This window comes from Diadema setosum, chromosome 15, assembly GCF_964275005.1.
Source record: "Diadema setosum chromosome 15, eeDiaSeto1, whole genome shotgun sequence".
Taxonomy (NCBI): domain Eukaryota; kingdom Metazoa; phylum Echinodermata; class Echinoidea; order Diadematoida; family Diadematidae; genus Diadema; species Diadema setosum.
Window position 1 is genome coordinate 15525567 of NC_092699.1, and position 18107 is coordinate 15543673.

At 38.8% G+C, this 18107-nt stretch overlaps 1 long non-coding RNA gene across 1 annotated transcript in view; it reads right to left on the bottom strand.

Annotated features, from left to right (window-relative positions):
• The window catches only part of LOC140238920 (uncharacterized), a 75859-nt gene that overhangs the window by 20041 nt on the left and 37711 nt on the right, over nt 1–18107 (bottom strand). The window contains exon 2 of the long non-coding RNA XR_011901934.1: nt 14043–14158. This is a non-coding gene — a long non-coding RNA (uncharacterized lncRNA). The remainder of the gene's footprint in view (nt 1–14042; nt 14159–18107) is intronic.

Below are 18107 nucleotides of genomic sequence, written 5' to 3' on the forward strand. Positions count from 1 at the left end.
CATTGGCCGGGGGGGGGGGGGGGGGGGGGGGGGGGGGGGGAGAGAATCGGAAGACTGCAACAACCATGGAAAACCACAAAAAGTTACATCTCTATTGCAGAAATGAAGCATGTGACACTGGCCTCCAGGGGGTAATAGAGCTAAAGTATAATAACCCTACCTTCAAGATGGGAAAGATACTAAATATAGCCAAAACAATAAATCATGAATGGGGGAAAAGAAAGAAATACTGAGATCATAGTTGTCATCCCTAATGTCTTTTTCTGGACAATTTTTATCACAGTGGATCAAAACATTCACCTCGAGATGACAAGAAAATATAAATGGCAGGTGCGATCAGGCCTCAACTTGAACCGAACTATGACAGTATATGAACACTGAAGAATGCTCCTCCGCTTTTGCCGTTTTTCAATGTTCTGTCCTTAATGGCCTTCCATGGCTTTCATTCCATGAAATGTTGCCTGTAACAACAGCAATACATCATCAAAATGCAAACTCCCCCCCCCCCCCCCCCACCTCTGTAGGTGATCTATTACAGTCTACTCCCACTCTGTCGTATAGTCACCAAGTCTTAACCCACATGGTCTAATTCCGTTTCATCTACAACCAGTTTGTCTCATGACCATTTAGTCCAATTGCCACTTAGCCTCATTGCCAGTTGGTCTACTTCCAGATGGGCTATGACGATTTCATCTCATACCCACAGTTTATTAGACAAAATGGAAAAAAAAAAAATATCCAAGGAGTCAAAATTGCAATTACACCATCTGGTCATTAGATGAAATGATAATTAGCCAAACTGGACATTATACCAAGTGAGGATTAGACCACATGGGCATTAGACAAAATTGATAGTAAACCAAATGAGTTAAGCCATAGTGGTTTTAGACGAACTAGGAAGTAGACAATCTGATATTAGACCAAGTGGCAATAAACCCCTCTGCATTGGTATCCCCACATTTCAAAGCCACTCTGATGATGATATGGCCAGATGACCCTATGGCCAGATGACCCTCTACCCTTTAACAAATTGATACCCTCTCTACTGGCTCACTACCTCAATTCAACGACAGATATCCTATAATTTTTTTTTTGGTGGGGCCCTCAGAGAAATTTCACACATATTTTTCAGCCAATAACTTGAGCAACATCTTACCAAGATGACGACATACCAACTACTGTATACTCCATAGACTTTGCAAGGTTTTTATTTTTGTGAATTTTTGCGAGTCTGGTGCTTTTCACAAACTTAAAAACACTCCAAATTATCAACTCTGATCCCGACATGAATGCAGTAAGCCTGCATACATGTCTCCAGCCATTACTGTATTCAACCACTCATGAAATTGTCTGGAAGTCTCGATTCGCAAAAAAAAAAAAAAAAAAAAAAAAAAAAAAAACCTAGACCTGTTATTTAATGGTGTATACACTACCCTATTTGTGGAATTGTTGTCCAAGAATGGTAGAAGTGCTTTTGGGGAAAGTCCATGCTCGACACAAGTGTATGTGTACGAAACAATGACAGGTACAAACTTTCTGTGGAGACTGAGAGTGGTATGAAATTAAAGGAAGACACCTGGAATACAGACTACACAGCCCTTTCAACCCATTTCAAGAAAAGGTTGGAGTATGCTACTTGCGTCATTAGCAATAAATACAAATTACAAAAAGGCCATTAAGTCTGTTCTACCTTGATAGACTAATGGCTTTCTTCCACTCGGTTCCACTACCAAGTGATTTCAACTCAAGATGGAACCTAATGCTTCATCTAAAAGTCCATCACAATGCTACCAGCTAGCGACAAAAAGGTACGCGAGCGAGCTAAAAGCTTGGTAGAAATGGTCCACGGTACAAGCCCTATAACAGCCCTAAGAAATACACATTATATGAAACCATCCCATCAAGACTGCCCCCCCCCCCCACCTCTAAAAGAAGCATAAAAGGTTACATCGGTAACGTTCATGACGATGACAACAGCTTGCTTGTGCATTTCATCCGTATCACATTGCATCCGAGACACGGGGTCTGCGGCGACTTTCTCCCACACCAGGTTGCCTAAAAGAGGTTGTTCAATCTTGCAATATGTTGTTTTTTTTCCCCCGCTTGTCATGGCTTGGGGATATATTATCCTGACCTTTTGAAAGTGCATCCACGCAATTTTTTTTTTCCCCCTTCTCCTACCCCCTCCCTCTCTTCCTCTACTAGCTCCTCTTTTTCCATGTTCATCCATCGTACAGAGCAAATGCTATGTCTCTATCTGCCACTGCTTGGAAAGTGTTAGAACATCAGGCGTAAAATCGTGTTAAGAGTCCATCGATAATCGTCAAATTCACGGCAGCAGATGGTACGCACTGAGCGCGCCCGGGCTTGCAAAAATCTTCATACGGGTCCTCCTGTATCAACACAGCGGGAGCAACACCTGGAAGGATCCACCACTCATTATGAATCGCTGGCACGTCCTTAGTCCCACACATACATTACTGCTGTTGGGTAAAACTGACCTGTCAATCCTCACACCTGCCAATCCCACTCATATGCATTCGTGTCTGGAAACTGTCTTGTCACATATGCCTTCTCCAAGCATGAGGTGGACTGTTTACTCACAGCAGTTCATTAACCCATTGAGGACGGTTTGATTTTGCTACAACATGCCCGAGTATACTCCAGACTCGTCTTCAATGGGTTAAACAATGGTATAATACCGACAATTGCTATTCATGTCTCTACTGGAAGCCACATATTTAGTGTTAGAGTGCTTGATCTGCATCAAATTAAATCTGAAAACAGTAATATCAATTATACTTAAAAGTCACTAAATCCCACAAATTTTACTCTTTACAGAATTGCTTTTATAACTCCTGACATTGAATTCAAGAAGACAAAGGAGTCCTGAGCAAATAGATATCAAAATGAGACTTTTCACTACTAAAATCAATTTGATTTAGAAGGAACAGCACAAAACAGCATGTATTAGGCTCATGAAAACTCTTCTTATGAAAGGGTATTGTTTTACCTTTGTAAGTGCACAGAAGAAGACCAAATATCAGTCTCAAAAGTATCCCATAATAGTTTGAAGACAACTATTTTTACAGCCCAGAGACAAGATCATTCACCACCATAATCATCAAAACGGCTCAACTTACAAGCTGTGCAGAACACATTTTTCTTTTTTTCATGATAATTTAGTAATCCTCGAAGAAATCTACGACACAGGAGACAGGACAGTGGGTGGTGGGGAGTGTTTGGGGCGGTGGACTGATCGATAGTGTGACATTCCTTCGGCAGGTGCATTCATGTTGGGTGAGTACAGACAACAGCGGCAACACACACTCAGGAACATTGGAGGATGGATAAAACTTCCTCCACCATCGGTGAAATACAGAGAAAAAGGTAGTAGAGAGAAAAGTAGAGACGAAAAAAATAATGTGCTCCATGATAAGATACAAAATTCACCCGAGGCAGAGATGGAGAGACAGTACTACAGACAAATGAACAACAGAAAGAGATAGGAAAAGAGATAGAGAGAGAGAGATAGGGAGAGATAAAGAGAGATAGAGAACTAGATAAGAGAGAGAGATAGACAGAGATAGAGATAGAAATAGAGAGAGATATAAAAAAAGAAATAGATAGAAACAGAGTGAGATAGAAAGAGACGTAGATAGACAGAGAGATAGAGATCGAGAGAGATAGAAATAGAGAAAGATATATAAAAGAAATAGAGAGATGGAAACAGAGAGAGATAGAAATAGAGACATACACTGTAGATAGATAGATAGATAGAGAAAGAGAGGAAGAGAGAGAGGGAGAGATTACAGGAAACAGTCAATATAATTAAACAGCAGAAAGGATGCAAGCTTCAGAGAGAAGCTGTGAATGAGATACAAAATGAAATAAATGGTGAGGAACATAGAACACAAAGCTAGGCACAGATGACAGACAAAGAGAGAGAAAAAGTGAGAGAGGGAGATATATAGTATATATGCTAACAAAAGGACAGATAAACAAAATTCATATCCCTTCCTGAGGGGAGAGGAGAGATTGCATAAAATGTGTCCAAGGGACTCATGAGTGTTCCTACCAGAGAAAAGAGGTCACGTTGTCGTTGCTAACGGAAATGAACCTCTCGAAAAGTAGCCATCGACCCTCAGTATTACCATAAGCGCCTCCCGAGGCATTAGTCTCGGTAAACACTTTTGTTTACAAAGTTCGCTGGGTATTTTCGGGCAGATATATCTGTTTTCTCCCTTCTGTGTATTTTGTCTTTTTCACTTATTCTCGAGAATTATTCAGCACTTCAAGATGCAGATTCCATACAGGAAAATAGAAAATTCCAGAAAGCACTTAGGGTCATGAGAAAGAAGAGTTGTATGTCCTTTATCAAAAGAACAGCAAAGTATAACTATATTCAAAACATGAATTTGGACTGCTTATAAATAAAACACATACACACACACACGCACACACACACACACACACACACGCACGCACGCACACACACACGCACACACTTTTTTTATTCTTTATTCAAATTTCATTCCATGCCACAAAAATCACAGCCACAAAGACAAAAAATATTATACACTAAAAAGGCATGTGAACTGTTACACCATGATTCCATCGATCAAAACGAAATTCATTTTCATTTTCAACATAATCATCCTACCCAACCCTCCTCTCTTAATTACCTTATTTGTGCAGAAAAAACAAACAATAATTGTATGTGTGTGTGTTTGTCAATGTATAGTATGTATCAGAGTGATGAGCCACTAAAATCTTTTAATCTGAAATTTTAATGGCTGAAACAGATGTGTAGTGGGCCGAATGCAGAATTGAACTGACAAGAGCACAAAATGCATCTTATACCACTAAATTATGTATGTTAATGAGAAAAAAAAAAACTCTTTTTATTAGAAAAAGCAGATATACCTAAATTCCCCAATGACCTGTTTTCTATACACATCCAATACATACATCTATTTTTTTTTTTTGCATCCCTACCACTCTCCCCTAAATTGTATTGATGGTATAGTCCTCAATCTATACACAATATGCCATCTGTGCCCTACTGTGGAGTAGTGAAATTTTCGCGGTGTTGAAATTTTTGCGCATTTCGCGCAACCAGAAACTAGCGCGAAAATAAAATCATGCAAGTAGTTTTTGCTTGCCATATGTTCCCGTGCGTGATGTCTTGATTCTGCGGAATTAAAAACACGCGAAACTCTTCTCACCCGGCCAAGCGCGAAAAATTAGCTGCGCAAAAATATCCACTTTTACAGTAATGTATGCATACAAACGAGGGAAAAGAGAATTCAACACCTTGGTCTGTAGAAGACATCTGAAATCTTTATTTTTAGTCTATTTTACAAGCCGGGCCAACATCTCTTGAGTCTACAGAGGAGAAAAATTTTCATATTTGTGTTCCTTCCTCTATTCCTCTATTACGCATTATAACTATCTCAAGAACATCACTTCTTTCACATCTGATAAAGATAAGATGCTGCTTTAAAGGTGTCTTCCATGGTTTAAAGAAGCAGCACACGTCAGTTTTCATTTATGTCAGAGTTGACATTAGATATAATAACTCTACCACTTTTAGCCCTCGAGCGTTTGAAAAAAACTCAATATTCTCCACTTATGGATACAAAGTAATTACACATCATCCATGCAACGTAACTCTACATGATGTCAAACTCACATCACGCACACAAAAAGCACCAATTCACGTTGAGTTCACTCCCACAGGGGGGTAGAATCTCAATCACAAAGATGGGGAAAGAAGAAGTATACGAGACCATTAACCCCTCTAGATGCAGGGAAGACGTTGTCATGGTTACGCGACCCGATTTCTCTCGACACTCTCAGACAGGCTGTTGCCCTCTTTCGCATGGCTTGCTTGTCCCACCGCAGGTGAGGCAACCTGAAGAACCTGCGAAGGGACAGCCACCACGGCTCCAGGAGAGCTAAGACTAGTCAACGTGGACTTCAACACAATTACGTCTCAATGGAATGTGGCGGATCTTCCGGAAGAGCAATGACTTCTTGGTGTTTACAGCCTACGCTTTCCTTCCTTGAAAAGTCATGCCGGCGGTGAGGTGACTGCTAAGTATAACTGCTAAGTGCTCTGGCATGTGTTATGGTTATTGTTTCCTTCATTGATATGGCACAGTGTAACAGGTTGATTCGGTTTACTGACTATAGCAAGTCTCCTGCAGCGAACCAAAAAGGGTGTGTGTGATTTGCCCTTAATACTCATGTGTGTGTGTGTGTGTGTGTGTGTATGCAATAGGGAGCTCAAACACATAGACAGGGCAGGGATGGTGTCTAAATTTTATCTCTAGTGGCGATAGAAGAATGACATGTTAAAAGTGTATAAAATCTACATTATATGGAACATACCACTTTACTGTAATTTGAATCCTCCTCAGCAGGGTCATTCACACTGAATCTAAAATATTGAGCTAACCTTTCACACTTTTAGAAGTTTCACTGTGAAAATATCCCAATGTGAAAGAACCATGTTTATCTTAGAATTATTGGATGCTCATCAAGGTTTTGCACACAAGCTTTGTGAATATTTCCCATAGCATGGAACTCTCACTGTTCTTTAATCACACGACATTTAACACCTTCTGTCAAATACTGTTATTTACATCTCAGGCCCACCAGAAATAAGTGCAGTTAGATGCCCAAAAACTCTGCAAGAATATTGAGGCATTCTGATATTTTACTGAGTGTGAACAGAGCAGTCTAATCTGATGAGTTTGAGATCTTCAAAACATTTGCAAATATGAAAGCATGGCCCTTTTGACTGGACAAGCAGTCAGTGACTTGATGCCCCAGGCAAGACAAGATGTAGGTTTGTGGCCTCATGACCCTCTGTTTGGACCATGCAGGGCAAACAAATGGAATGAAATAAAAAAAACCGAAATGCTACAGAGAGATGATCGAGTGATAAAAAGGATGACGAGAATGAAGATGACAATGATGATGAGGAGGAGGAGGAAGAAGAAGATAAGGATGGTGATGAGGAGGAAGAGATGGGTGATGGTGATAAGGATGATGATGATGATGATGATGATGATGATGATGATGATGATGATTGATGATGATGATGATGATGATGATGATGATGATGATAATGTGGAGGAAGGAGGAAGAGGATAGGGATGATGATGAGGATGATGATGACAATGAAGATGGTATGGATGATGATGATGTCAGTGAAGTTGATGACAAGGATGATGATGATAAGGATGATCATGATCACGATGGTGATGATGAAGGTGTTGTCCACATGGTGCAGATACATTTATACTCAGCACTCGTTCTGTTGATTCTCTGTCAAGACTTCACATACCTGACACATCCCTGACAGGAAGCCCAGATGTGAACGTCCACCCAGGTGACTGCCACGGTCCAGACTGCCCATGTGTTACTGCAGAGATCTGCCTTTGCATGACGGCATGAAATCATCACAGACTCGTCAGGGACATGTTCAGAGCATTTCAATCCAAAGCTTCTATTTATAACGGTCCTACGAGAGAACGCGAGCACACTTTTCTTGTTTATTGCATCAATCGAGAACCACAATGTGAGATGCAGTTGAACGCCCTGATAGGACATTACAGGGCATGGGAATGATCCGCGATTCAGAAAGGAATTACGCAAATGCCTCTCCACTCCTTCACATTTGTGTCAACTTACTGCTGCTCGATTGTCCAGCCTCCGGGCACGGAGTGGGCCCGTGCGCCCCGACTGTGCTGTCTGACATTTTACGGGGGCAAAATGTGTCCCAAAGTGACATTCGTGATTGCTCTACTCATGCCACAGCGCCATCTACATGAATAACATGGCACATGTTTTGTTTGGGGGGTTTTCTGTTTTTCTTTTTGTTTTTTTTTTATATATTGTGGCCAACCTCCTAGAAGGATTTCAGACAGTTAGCAAATATCTACTCACCTGCGTAACATGTAAAAGGGAAGATGCACAAGGGAGGTTAGAATTCAGAATTTTTCATACTTTAACATGGCAACATCTACTTTCTTTTACAGTCCTATCTGGAAATTATCTTCTCCTTTTCCTGCTTATCTGTTTTTAATGCTTTGATATTCTCCATATTCCTTTACTATCTAGAGTTATTTCAACTCATGGTGATTTCATGAAGATCAAATTATGTCAATTATGTGTATTCATATGTGCTTGTAGGTGCAGCTGTACATGTATTACACTTCTGTTTACTATAAAATTGTTTGTAACAGTATTTTGCTTCATGATGTTTCACCTTTTTGTACAAATTGTTAATGCTACTTTGCAATAATTTTGTATCATTTGGATATGAAAACAAATAAATGATATATATCTTTTGTCCATTCACCTGTGTATTCATATAAGAAAATAAAATTGTCATGTCCGTTTTTGTTTTCATTTTTTTTTATATAGTTGGGCATTTGCATGTCAATTTCTCTCCCTGCTCTCCTATTCTCTCTCTCTCTCTCTTTCTCTTTCTCTTTAACAGACTCATCTGCTTATGGTATATTTATCCACATACATGCATACACACACATACACCTACATAAAATACAGATATATATATAGATATACATATATATAATATACTTATATATGATATATATTCAGAGAGATATATACAAACAATTGCTTAAATACATTTATCAATCATAACAAAAGCACAAGTTTGTGTATCTTTTGCTTGCTATTTGTTTATCTTTCCAGTCATATATTTGATATACCAATTTAGCCATCTTCCTATCTATCTGTCCATCTACTTTGATCTCATCATCTCTTTCATAATATACCCCCAATCCCCCCAGCACTGAGGCCTGTAACCTAGCACACTGAGGCTGCACTATGGTTGGTTACCGCTTGATTAACTCAGTAATTACCCAACCCTAACCATAATTACGAGTCAATCTCACATGATTAAGAATCTGTGGAGATCGCTTCATCAGCTTCCAATCTTGTTTTGTTTTTTGTTTTTGTTTTTGCTTTGTTTTGTTTTGTTTTGTTTTGTTTTGTTTTTTCTTGGGTTTTTTTGGCAGGGGGAATCAATGTGTACACTTTAAAGGACTATCATTGAACATCTTATTTTCCTGCAGTTGTCTTCCGTTAATTTAATGAGCATGACACTTTTTCTTCACATTGTTCTTTACTGTAAGTACCAGCTTCAATATTTGATAGATACTGTATAAATCAAACATATTCAGAATGTATAGTAATCATAGCCTCCACAGACAGACTCAATATACTTGATCAACTCGACAACTACAAAGTCTTCATCATTCCTGGAATCAAGACAAAACTCTTTTCATTTTGAAATTCACAAGAGTCTCACAACATGGAAATAGTTGAATTTTAGAAGAGCTCCATCCATTACGGCCTACAGCATGAAAAGAAGAGCCAATACAGAAGCAAACAAAAACAACAACAAAAAAGGAACTCATTCCCACATGTAAACTTCCAAAAGGGCAAACAGATCATCATAGTTTACTCTGGTGAAACTACTCCATCATACCCTCAACCTCGAGGGGCACTATGATTTGATGATGGTGATTTCATAATGCACAACATCTACGAGCCCTTCTTCTTTTATTTTTTTCCTCCTTCCCCTCTATAAACCTCTTGAAGGGGGTTAAACTAGTCCTTAGGGGTGCATCCAGGGTCTGTCACGGCTCTGGCTCTGTACTCTCCTCATCCCTGGACCTTCTCCGAAGTTGCTCGGGAGGAAAATTGGAGCAGCCAAAGGGAGTAAGATTGAGTTCTGGGAAGCCTTACTTGAGGTTAATATTCAAGGGAGGAGAAGAAAGAGAGAGAGAGAGAGAGAGAGAGAAGTAGAAACATAAGAAGCATATGAGAGAATAAAAAGAAAGGGTAGATGAGAGACAGGAGATAAGGAGAGAGAGAGAGAGATGGAAGACAGAGAGATGAGAGGAAATTAAGGAACATAGGAAGAGAAAAGGGAAGAGAAGGAATGATGACATGCAAGAAAGAAAGAGAATGGGGAGGAGTGAGAAACAAGACAAAAAGAAGAGACCCGGAAGAGATGAGAGATGGATGAAACAGGCACAATCACAGAGACAAGGAGGAAAGAGAGATAACAGGAGAGAAGAATGGGAGAGAAAGAGATCACTGAAAGGAGAAAGATGCAATTATAGATGAAGAGAGAAAGGAGATGAGATAAAAAGGGATACAAAAGAGAGAGAGATAGGAGGAGACAAGAAGAATACTAGAACAGAGGTGCACCTTTATGTTTCCACTTTTTTCCATGAGCAGCAAAGGGTTGTTTAGATTCAAAGTTTGTTTGTTTTTTTTTTTCTGAGGGGACTGTAAAACACAAGTTCTATGTTTTTTAGCAGTCCCCTTCATTTCCAACAGCCTACCTAATTACCCATTGTTTAAGACAACATAAATTGATTTCATTTACAATATAATTATACAATAATAATCATATTGTGATTACACTTTATTTTGATATATTCATAATAATCATATGAATATTGTTGTTTGATAAGCCTGACATGTAATGCACATTTTCTTTTGTTCAAAATGAAAATGAATAGATGAAATGAATGAAATCAGATGTGACTTTGTTAAAATTTTGCTACCTCTATCATATATGTGACCCTGCACCACAACAGCACCAAAAAGTTGCCAGACAAGAATGTTTAGTTAAGGACAGATTCTAAAAGAGCAGGTTCTAAGCTTTCAAATGAGGTATTACTTGATACAATCTAAATAAGGGAAAGAATGTACACACTCTGGAGAAGTGTTTACTCAGAAAAGAGCCTTTTCAACTCAGGGTTAATTCGAGCGCATAATCCTCATTAGGCCCCACTTTGTGCAATAAATAGGACAAAAAAAAAAAACTGGATGATAGACTCCATAGTAACCACAATGATGAGATTCTAAGATTAGCCTGAAATTTTTGCACAATATATAAGTACATTGTATTCATGACTACTACTAAATTTCAAAGCAGCAGCAGTGTCCTTTCAAAACCTATTAGTATTGAGAGTGAAGAGTATGTATAGGATTTAGAAGAAAAAAGGGGATAGTCAAAAACACATAATCACAGCACTCTACCATAAAGTGTTGTAGAAGATCTACAAAATTAACAATTTCTTAGTCAATTTCAAACTTAACAATCATGTCAAAGAAGAATTCTCTTTCAGGAAATACAGAAAAAACTAAAGAGTGATCACGTTCACCTATTCAACTTGTTTTAAGTCCTCATGTAAAGTCGGGGCGTGCGACTTTTTGTTGGTTTATGAAGCATGGACACATATAACAAGTACAGAAGCAAATATTTGAAATATTTTGTATTCAGATGTAGTGTTTATGATTTCTATTTGTTGAAAATAGAAAAATAGATAAATGAATGAATGGATTGTCAATGAAGAAAACAAAGAAACAAAATGGAAAGATGAGATGATTAAATGCTAAAGGAAGAATGAATGAATGACAGTCTTTGAAAAGGCCTTCTCTTCCCTGTATGGTGCTCCCATTACGTGAACTTGTCATCTCAGTAAAAGAGGAAAATCCACAGGAAAGCAAGCCAACAGTCGGGACAAAACAAGTCATTCTGTATTCCTTGCATGATACATTACAAATGGCCCACATGGGAGAGGTTTGTTTTGAGAAAGTATTATTTGTGCTTTGCAAAAGAGGATGAAATGCACTGAAACTAGAATAACTCATGCTCACGTAAAATTGGTTAATGACCTTTCTTCATGATATATAATCACACTCAGATAGATATCATCAACTAATTATTATGTCTATATACATACCGTTTAATTATACAGACAGATAAATAGATAGACCAATAGACATGACTGTATATATATCTGATGGACAATCTTCTTCTTTTTTTTGGGCATGTGCATGTCTCATTCCTTGTCACATTTTCGCTGTATGGTTATAGGCACAGGTGATCCATTCTCACTGTCATCATCATCAACACTGTTTCTTCATAATTTCTCTCTTTCTCTATACACACACACACCCTTAAATTAATTCATTTATCTTTTTCTTTTGCTATACACACATACAAACATATATTCATCTGTCTCTCACTTTCTCTTTATACACACACATACATATATATTCAATATTCATGTTTCTTTTTTCTAAATACACACAAATACATACATTTATCACTTATCTCTCTCCCTCTCTCTCTCTCTCTCTCTCTCTCTCTCTGTATGCACACAAACATACATACAATGTATATTCTAAATACACACATATACATATATTCTTTTTTTTTTGTCTACAAGAACATATACACACACTTTAATGTATACTAATTTATTCATTCATTTCTCTCTTTCTCTACACACACACATACATATATATTCATCTATCTATCTCTCTTTCTCAACACAAACACTTTCAAGGATGAAGGAAAGACAAATGGAGACCACACACAAAAAAAAAAAGAATGATAGAGAATGAAGAGAAGATACTCACTGGAAAATACTTCAACAGTGGCAGCCAGGTATAAGTTAACCCTTTCTGAGCTTTGGACAGTGTGCACAAGTCAATAACTTTTCTGTGTCACTTGGCACTCAAAGCACCCAGAGGGTTAAGAAAGAGAGAAGTAATCTTTCAAGGAGGGAAAGGAACACTGAGAGAAACATAAGGAGAGAGTAAGAGAAAGAGAAACAGATATAGAGGAGAGAAAGAGAAGTAGATATAGAAGAGAGAGTGAGAGAAAGAGAAGTAGATATAGAAGAGAGAGTGAGAGAAAGAGAAGTAGATACAGAAGAGAAGAGTGAGAGAAAGAGAAGTAGATATAGAAGAGAGAGTGAGAGAAAGAGAAGTAGATATAGAAGAGAGTGGGAGAGAAAGAGAAGTAGATATAGAAGAGAGGGGGAGAGAACGAGCAGTAGATACAGAAGAAAGAGTGAGAGAAAGAGAAGTGGATATAGAAGAGAGAGTGAGAGAAAGAGAAGTAGATACAGGAGAGTGAGAGAAAGAGAGGGAGATACAGAAGAGAGAGTGAGAGAAAGAGAAGTAGATATAGAAGAGAAAGTGAGAGAAAGAGAAGTAGATATAGAAGAGAGTGGGAGAGAAAGAGAAGTAGATACAGAAGAGAAGAGTGAGAGAAAGAGAAGTAGATATAGAAGAGAGAGTGAGAGAAAGAGAAGTAGATATAGAAGAGAGTGGGAGAGAAAGAGAAGTAGATATAGAAGAGAGGGGGGAGAAAGAGAAGTAGATACAGAAGAAAGAGTGAGAGAAAGAGAAGTAGATATAGAAGAGAAAGTGAGAGAAAGAGAAGTAGATACAGGAGAGTGAGAGAAAGAGAGGGAGATATAGAAGAGAGAGTGAGAGAAAGAGAAGTAGATATAGAAGAGAAAGTGAGAGAAAGAGAAGTAGATATAGAAGAGAGTGGGAGAGAAAGAGAAGTAGATACAGAAGAGAAGAGAGAAAGAGAAGTAGATATAGAAGAGAGAGTGAGAGAAAGAGAAGTAGATATAGAAGAGAGTGGGAGAGAAAGAGAAGTAGATATAGAAGAGAGGGGGAGAGAAAGAGAAGTAGATACAGAAGAAAGAGTGAGAGAAAGAGAAGTAGATATAGAAGAGAGAGTGAGAGAAAGAGAAGTAGATATAGAAGAGAGAGAGGGAGAAAGAGAAGTAGATATAGAAGAGAGAGTGAGAGAAAGAGAAGTAGATATAGAAGAGAGAGTGAGAGAAAGAGAAGTAGATATAGAAGAGAGAGTGAGAGAAAGAGAGAGAGATATAGAAGAGAGAGTGAGAGAAAGAGAAGTAGATATAGAAGAGAGAGTGAGAGAAAGAGAAGTAGATATAGAAGAGAGAGTGAGAGAAAGAGAGGGAGATATAGAAGAGAGAGAGAAAGAGAAGTAGATATAGAAGAGAGAGTGAGAGAAAGAGAAGTGGATATAGAAGAGAGAGTGAGAGAAAGAGAAATAGATATAGAAGAGAGAGTGAGAGAAAGAGAAATAGATATAGAGGGGGATGGGGAGAGAGAGTGAGAAACAAAAAAAGTGTAGTTTCATTTACCTTAAATGTCCAGAGAGATGTCCGATAAAGATCAGGTTGGTCCAAATACCAGCAGGCAGGTATTGGTTCCAGGATCAAGTCACAAGTCAGGGCAGCACGTCTCTCGGCCACAGACCCTACAGAGAATTCAGAAGACAGAGATGTCAAGTTCGGGGAACTGAAATGCTCCTTGATGCCGACAGAAAGAGAGAGACAGAAAATGAAAAAAGAAGATTTTAAAAAAAAAGAGAGAGACCTGCTTCCATACCAAAAGAGCTGTTTAAATGTCACCAGTTTGTAGCTCATTGATCCCAAGAACTTAACAGACAGTAACTGACTTAGAATGGACAGAGAATCTCTTCTTTTTTTTTGGGGGGGGGGGAGCATTGCCAAGGGAAGTAGTGACAATGATGCTGCAGGCATCCTTTCACAGCATCAACAGTTCGATCACCTGATGCCCCTTCAACAATTGCCCCCCCCCCCTCAAAAACAACAACAACTCAATGCACTGTTTAAAGGGTGTATATCCCTTTTAAAAACGTCACAAAATTTTGCATGGTTAAAGAATAATGTCTCCCAACATTGCGTATGAAATCTTGCAGTAATAAACCTCACTTTTTAAATGAAATGAAAAACTAATCCACATCACTTGAGAATAAGCTCCCCTTTAGTACCTACAGCAACAACTGGAATTTCTTCAGGGTCTGAATAAATGCAAATCTAAAGTTTTATTGCCCCTCCATCACGAAGAAGTTTCAAGCTTTATTGTTGAGGAAGTTGCAAAATGGACACACAAACTGTAGCAATGTTTCCAATTTGAAAAAATTGAGCTGCAAGGTCTTGTGCATGCTACCAGATTCTTTAACCCATTGAGGACAGACTAATTTTGCTATAGCATCCATTTCCCATAGATACCTGCCCAAGTATTCTCGGAACTCGACTTCAAGGGGTTAATACTATTGTGTACAGATGGAGCTATGAAAAACTGTGTTTGAAAAGTTGGTGCTGAGAGATTCAAACAAGGGAAAATCAACTAGCAGTTTGATTTACCATGAACAAGGTTTTACCAATAGAATGTTTTAAAATAATCTGTTATGGAAACAGCTCAATTAGAAATCTAATTAGTGATTTTGGTCACCGATATCGTAATGGTAGCAGCATTACTTATGAAGTGTTTGCTTGCTTGATTGTTGTTGGAGTTTGTTGTTGGTCTTGACAGCCATAGAAAATTCAGCCCAATGTGATAAAATGTATTTACCATAAACACACCACACACAAGAAAAAATGTAAGTCTTACATGAGGGATATCACAAGATACAATTAACACAAGCCTTTTCTCCTTTCATTTGAATTTCTTATGTGCTGAATATAATTATATTTGTGTCCCTGTCCACTGTGTTGTAATGGTCCATTGTATTTCTTTTTTCCTTTTACTTACTTGAATGTGGGCAGGTAGTAACCTAGGATTGTTTATTACATGCTTTGATTCGTGAAGAAATAATGTATGTTATATATATATATTATATTCCAGTGGCATGACACATCTAATATTCTGAAAAAATTTCTTTTTTTAAATCCACAAGATGCATTAGGCAAAGCACAAAAATGTGTATCATGTAGCAATCAGCTGTATACGAGAAATGGGGTCAATATATGGCCATTTTTACCCTTGCAAAACCATCTCACTCTCAACGCCGCTGATGCGCCCAAAGATTACGGCAAATGACAGAAAAATGTAATGTTTCCCTAAATCTCAAGTCTGCATCCCAGCTCAACGGACTGCGTAGGTCAGGTAACCACTTGTCCTCTTCTGCAAATGTCCTCTCCAAATGGGTGTCCCATGGAAAAAAGCTTCATTCGCAAGCAATATCAACGGGGGCGTGGGATGGTATGAGGGGCGAGATGAGGAGGAGGAGGAGGAGGAAGAGGAGGAAGAGGAAGACAGAGCTGTCTTCAACCACGTTTGCAAGGCTGAGTTCCTCTTGGCCCCTGACATTTTCCCCCGGCCCTGTTTGACCGGCCCGTGAGGGGACGTGATCGGAGGCAAACGGTCGCCGATATCTAGGCAAACTGGAGCCAGAACCAGCGACCCACTTTCTTTACAATTCTTTTGTTTAGACTTCTTCCCTTTTTTTTTATTCAGGGGAGAGGAGGAGAGCGTAGTGCAGAGAGAGAAAAAAAAAATGTCAAGATTTTCATTCTGGCGTGACCGAGGGAATAAATTCCCTCCAGTTATCTGTCTGTCTCGGAGTGCTATCTCTCTTTCTCTCCTTCTCTCGCAATCTCTTTCTCTTCTTCCCCTCTATATCGATCACGTCATGCAAACACACATACTTTACTGAAGAATGTTTCTAGGTCTCGCTAAATAAGTGAGCTTCAAAGCTTATCGTCCCTCCCACTTCTCATCTTCTCCTCCCACGGTTTCCATGCTTTTCCCATCTTCATTACCTTTTCTCTTATCTGCTTTAATACTAATTATCATTGCCAACTTTTTCTCCCTTTTCTCTGATCTGCTTTAACACCAATCATCATTGCCAACTTTTTCTCCCTTTCCTCTGATCCCTCAACAACTCATTTTGCTCTACTGTTTACACCATATACGTAGCGACTCTAGCTTTTTGCGAATTAACGCTAGTGGTTAAATTCGCAATTGTGATATTTTTGCATATTTCGTGAGGGGCCAAGATTTGTGAAATTTAAATGCATGCAAAAATTCTTGTCTACCTACACAATACATTGAATGCCAGTGATAATTCGCAAAGATGTCGTGCCACGAAAAAGACGGTCAACTCCAATTCACAAAAATTCCACACCGCGAATATTCCTGGCTTTACAGCAGAACTTCTACCACCTCCTTATATCTTTCACCTCGACTTTTCAGCACAGTCTTCTTCTTTGACAAGTTATTAACTTCATTCTCCTCCTTCTTCTCTCACCTCCATAGCTCTTCTTTCTTCCTCTCTTTCTCATCATCATTTCCAATTCTTCTCTCCATCAATCATCCCATGACTTTTGGTTTTCTTGAGGAAGGGGTGTGATATGCAGACTGATGTGCAAAGGGCTGACATCGCTTGTTGACATTGCGACCACAGACGTATCCCGTTGACCGCCCCCCCCCCCCCTGCCACCAGCTAGGGTCACTCACTCTTAAACGGGCATCCAGGACGGCCAGGAGAAGAAATATTCCGCTCAAATGTTCTCCGCCCCTGCTAGGGGGAGTATACCAGCCATTTTCAACAGCTCCTCATGTCTCTTCCATCTGACAGCCTCATACATGCATTCATGCAGTCCTCCCAAACCCTCCTCACCCTCTTCTTTGTGGAAGTGTTTATTTGCTCAAATCAATCAATTTCTCTTCCTTCTTATATTCTCTTTTTCTCATAGAGAATATTCTCTAACACGATCCTGATAACCCACATATTAGTGTAGTTCTGGTTGAGATGCAGATTCAAGTTTGCACTATTTGTGAGATAATTAGAAACCACTTATATGAAATATTAGAGACCATACAATTCTCACAAGAAAAATTCAAAGTTAATTGGTGAAAATCGGTTTTGAAATGGTTGAGACATCCAGAAACAAAGTATGACAAATTAGCTCTAACAAAATGTGGGACCCACCTGAATCCCCATCTCAACCAGAACAGTGCCATCCCTTTAAAGGCTTTGGATCATATTCTCGTCATGCTCAACATTTGGGGGGGGGGGTATTTATCATGTCTCATTTTTGTGTAAGTATACAATTTTCATAAATGTTTGGGAATCTAGCAAAATATGCTGAATATCAATGATGATTCAACATACTCCCACAACAGGGTTTTTCATGTGGTCAGTTTCTTTCACTGATGCCATTTTAGTCTTTGAAAAATCTCAATGCCTTGTGAATTCCAGCTATCAGAACTTCTACACTACACAGAAGCATGACCCCAATCAATGTTTCTGGTAAACACTGTCTACAGAGCTGGTCTTTCCAAGGCACTTTAGTCAATATTTAGAAGCTGAGTTGCATTAACTGTTCAAGAAAATGAACACTGTTTCTTCAAGTATATCATGTGAGGTTACTGTAGCCTTCTTTCACTGATGATGG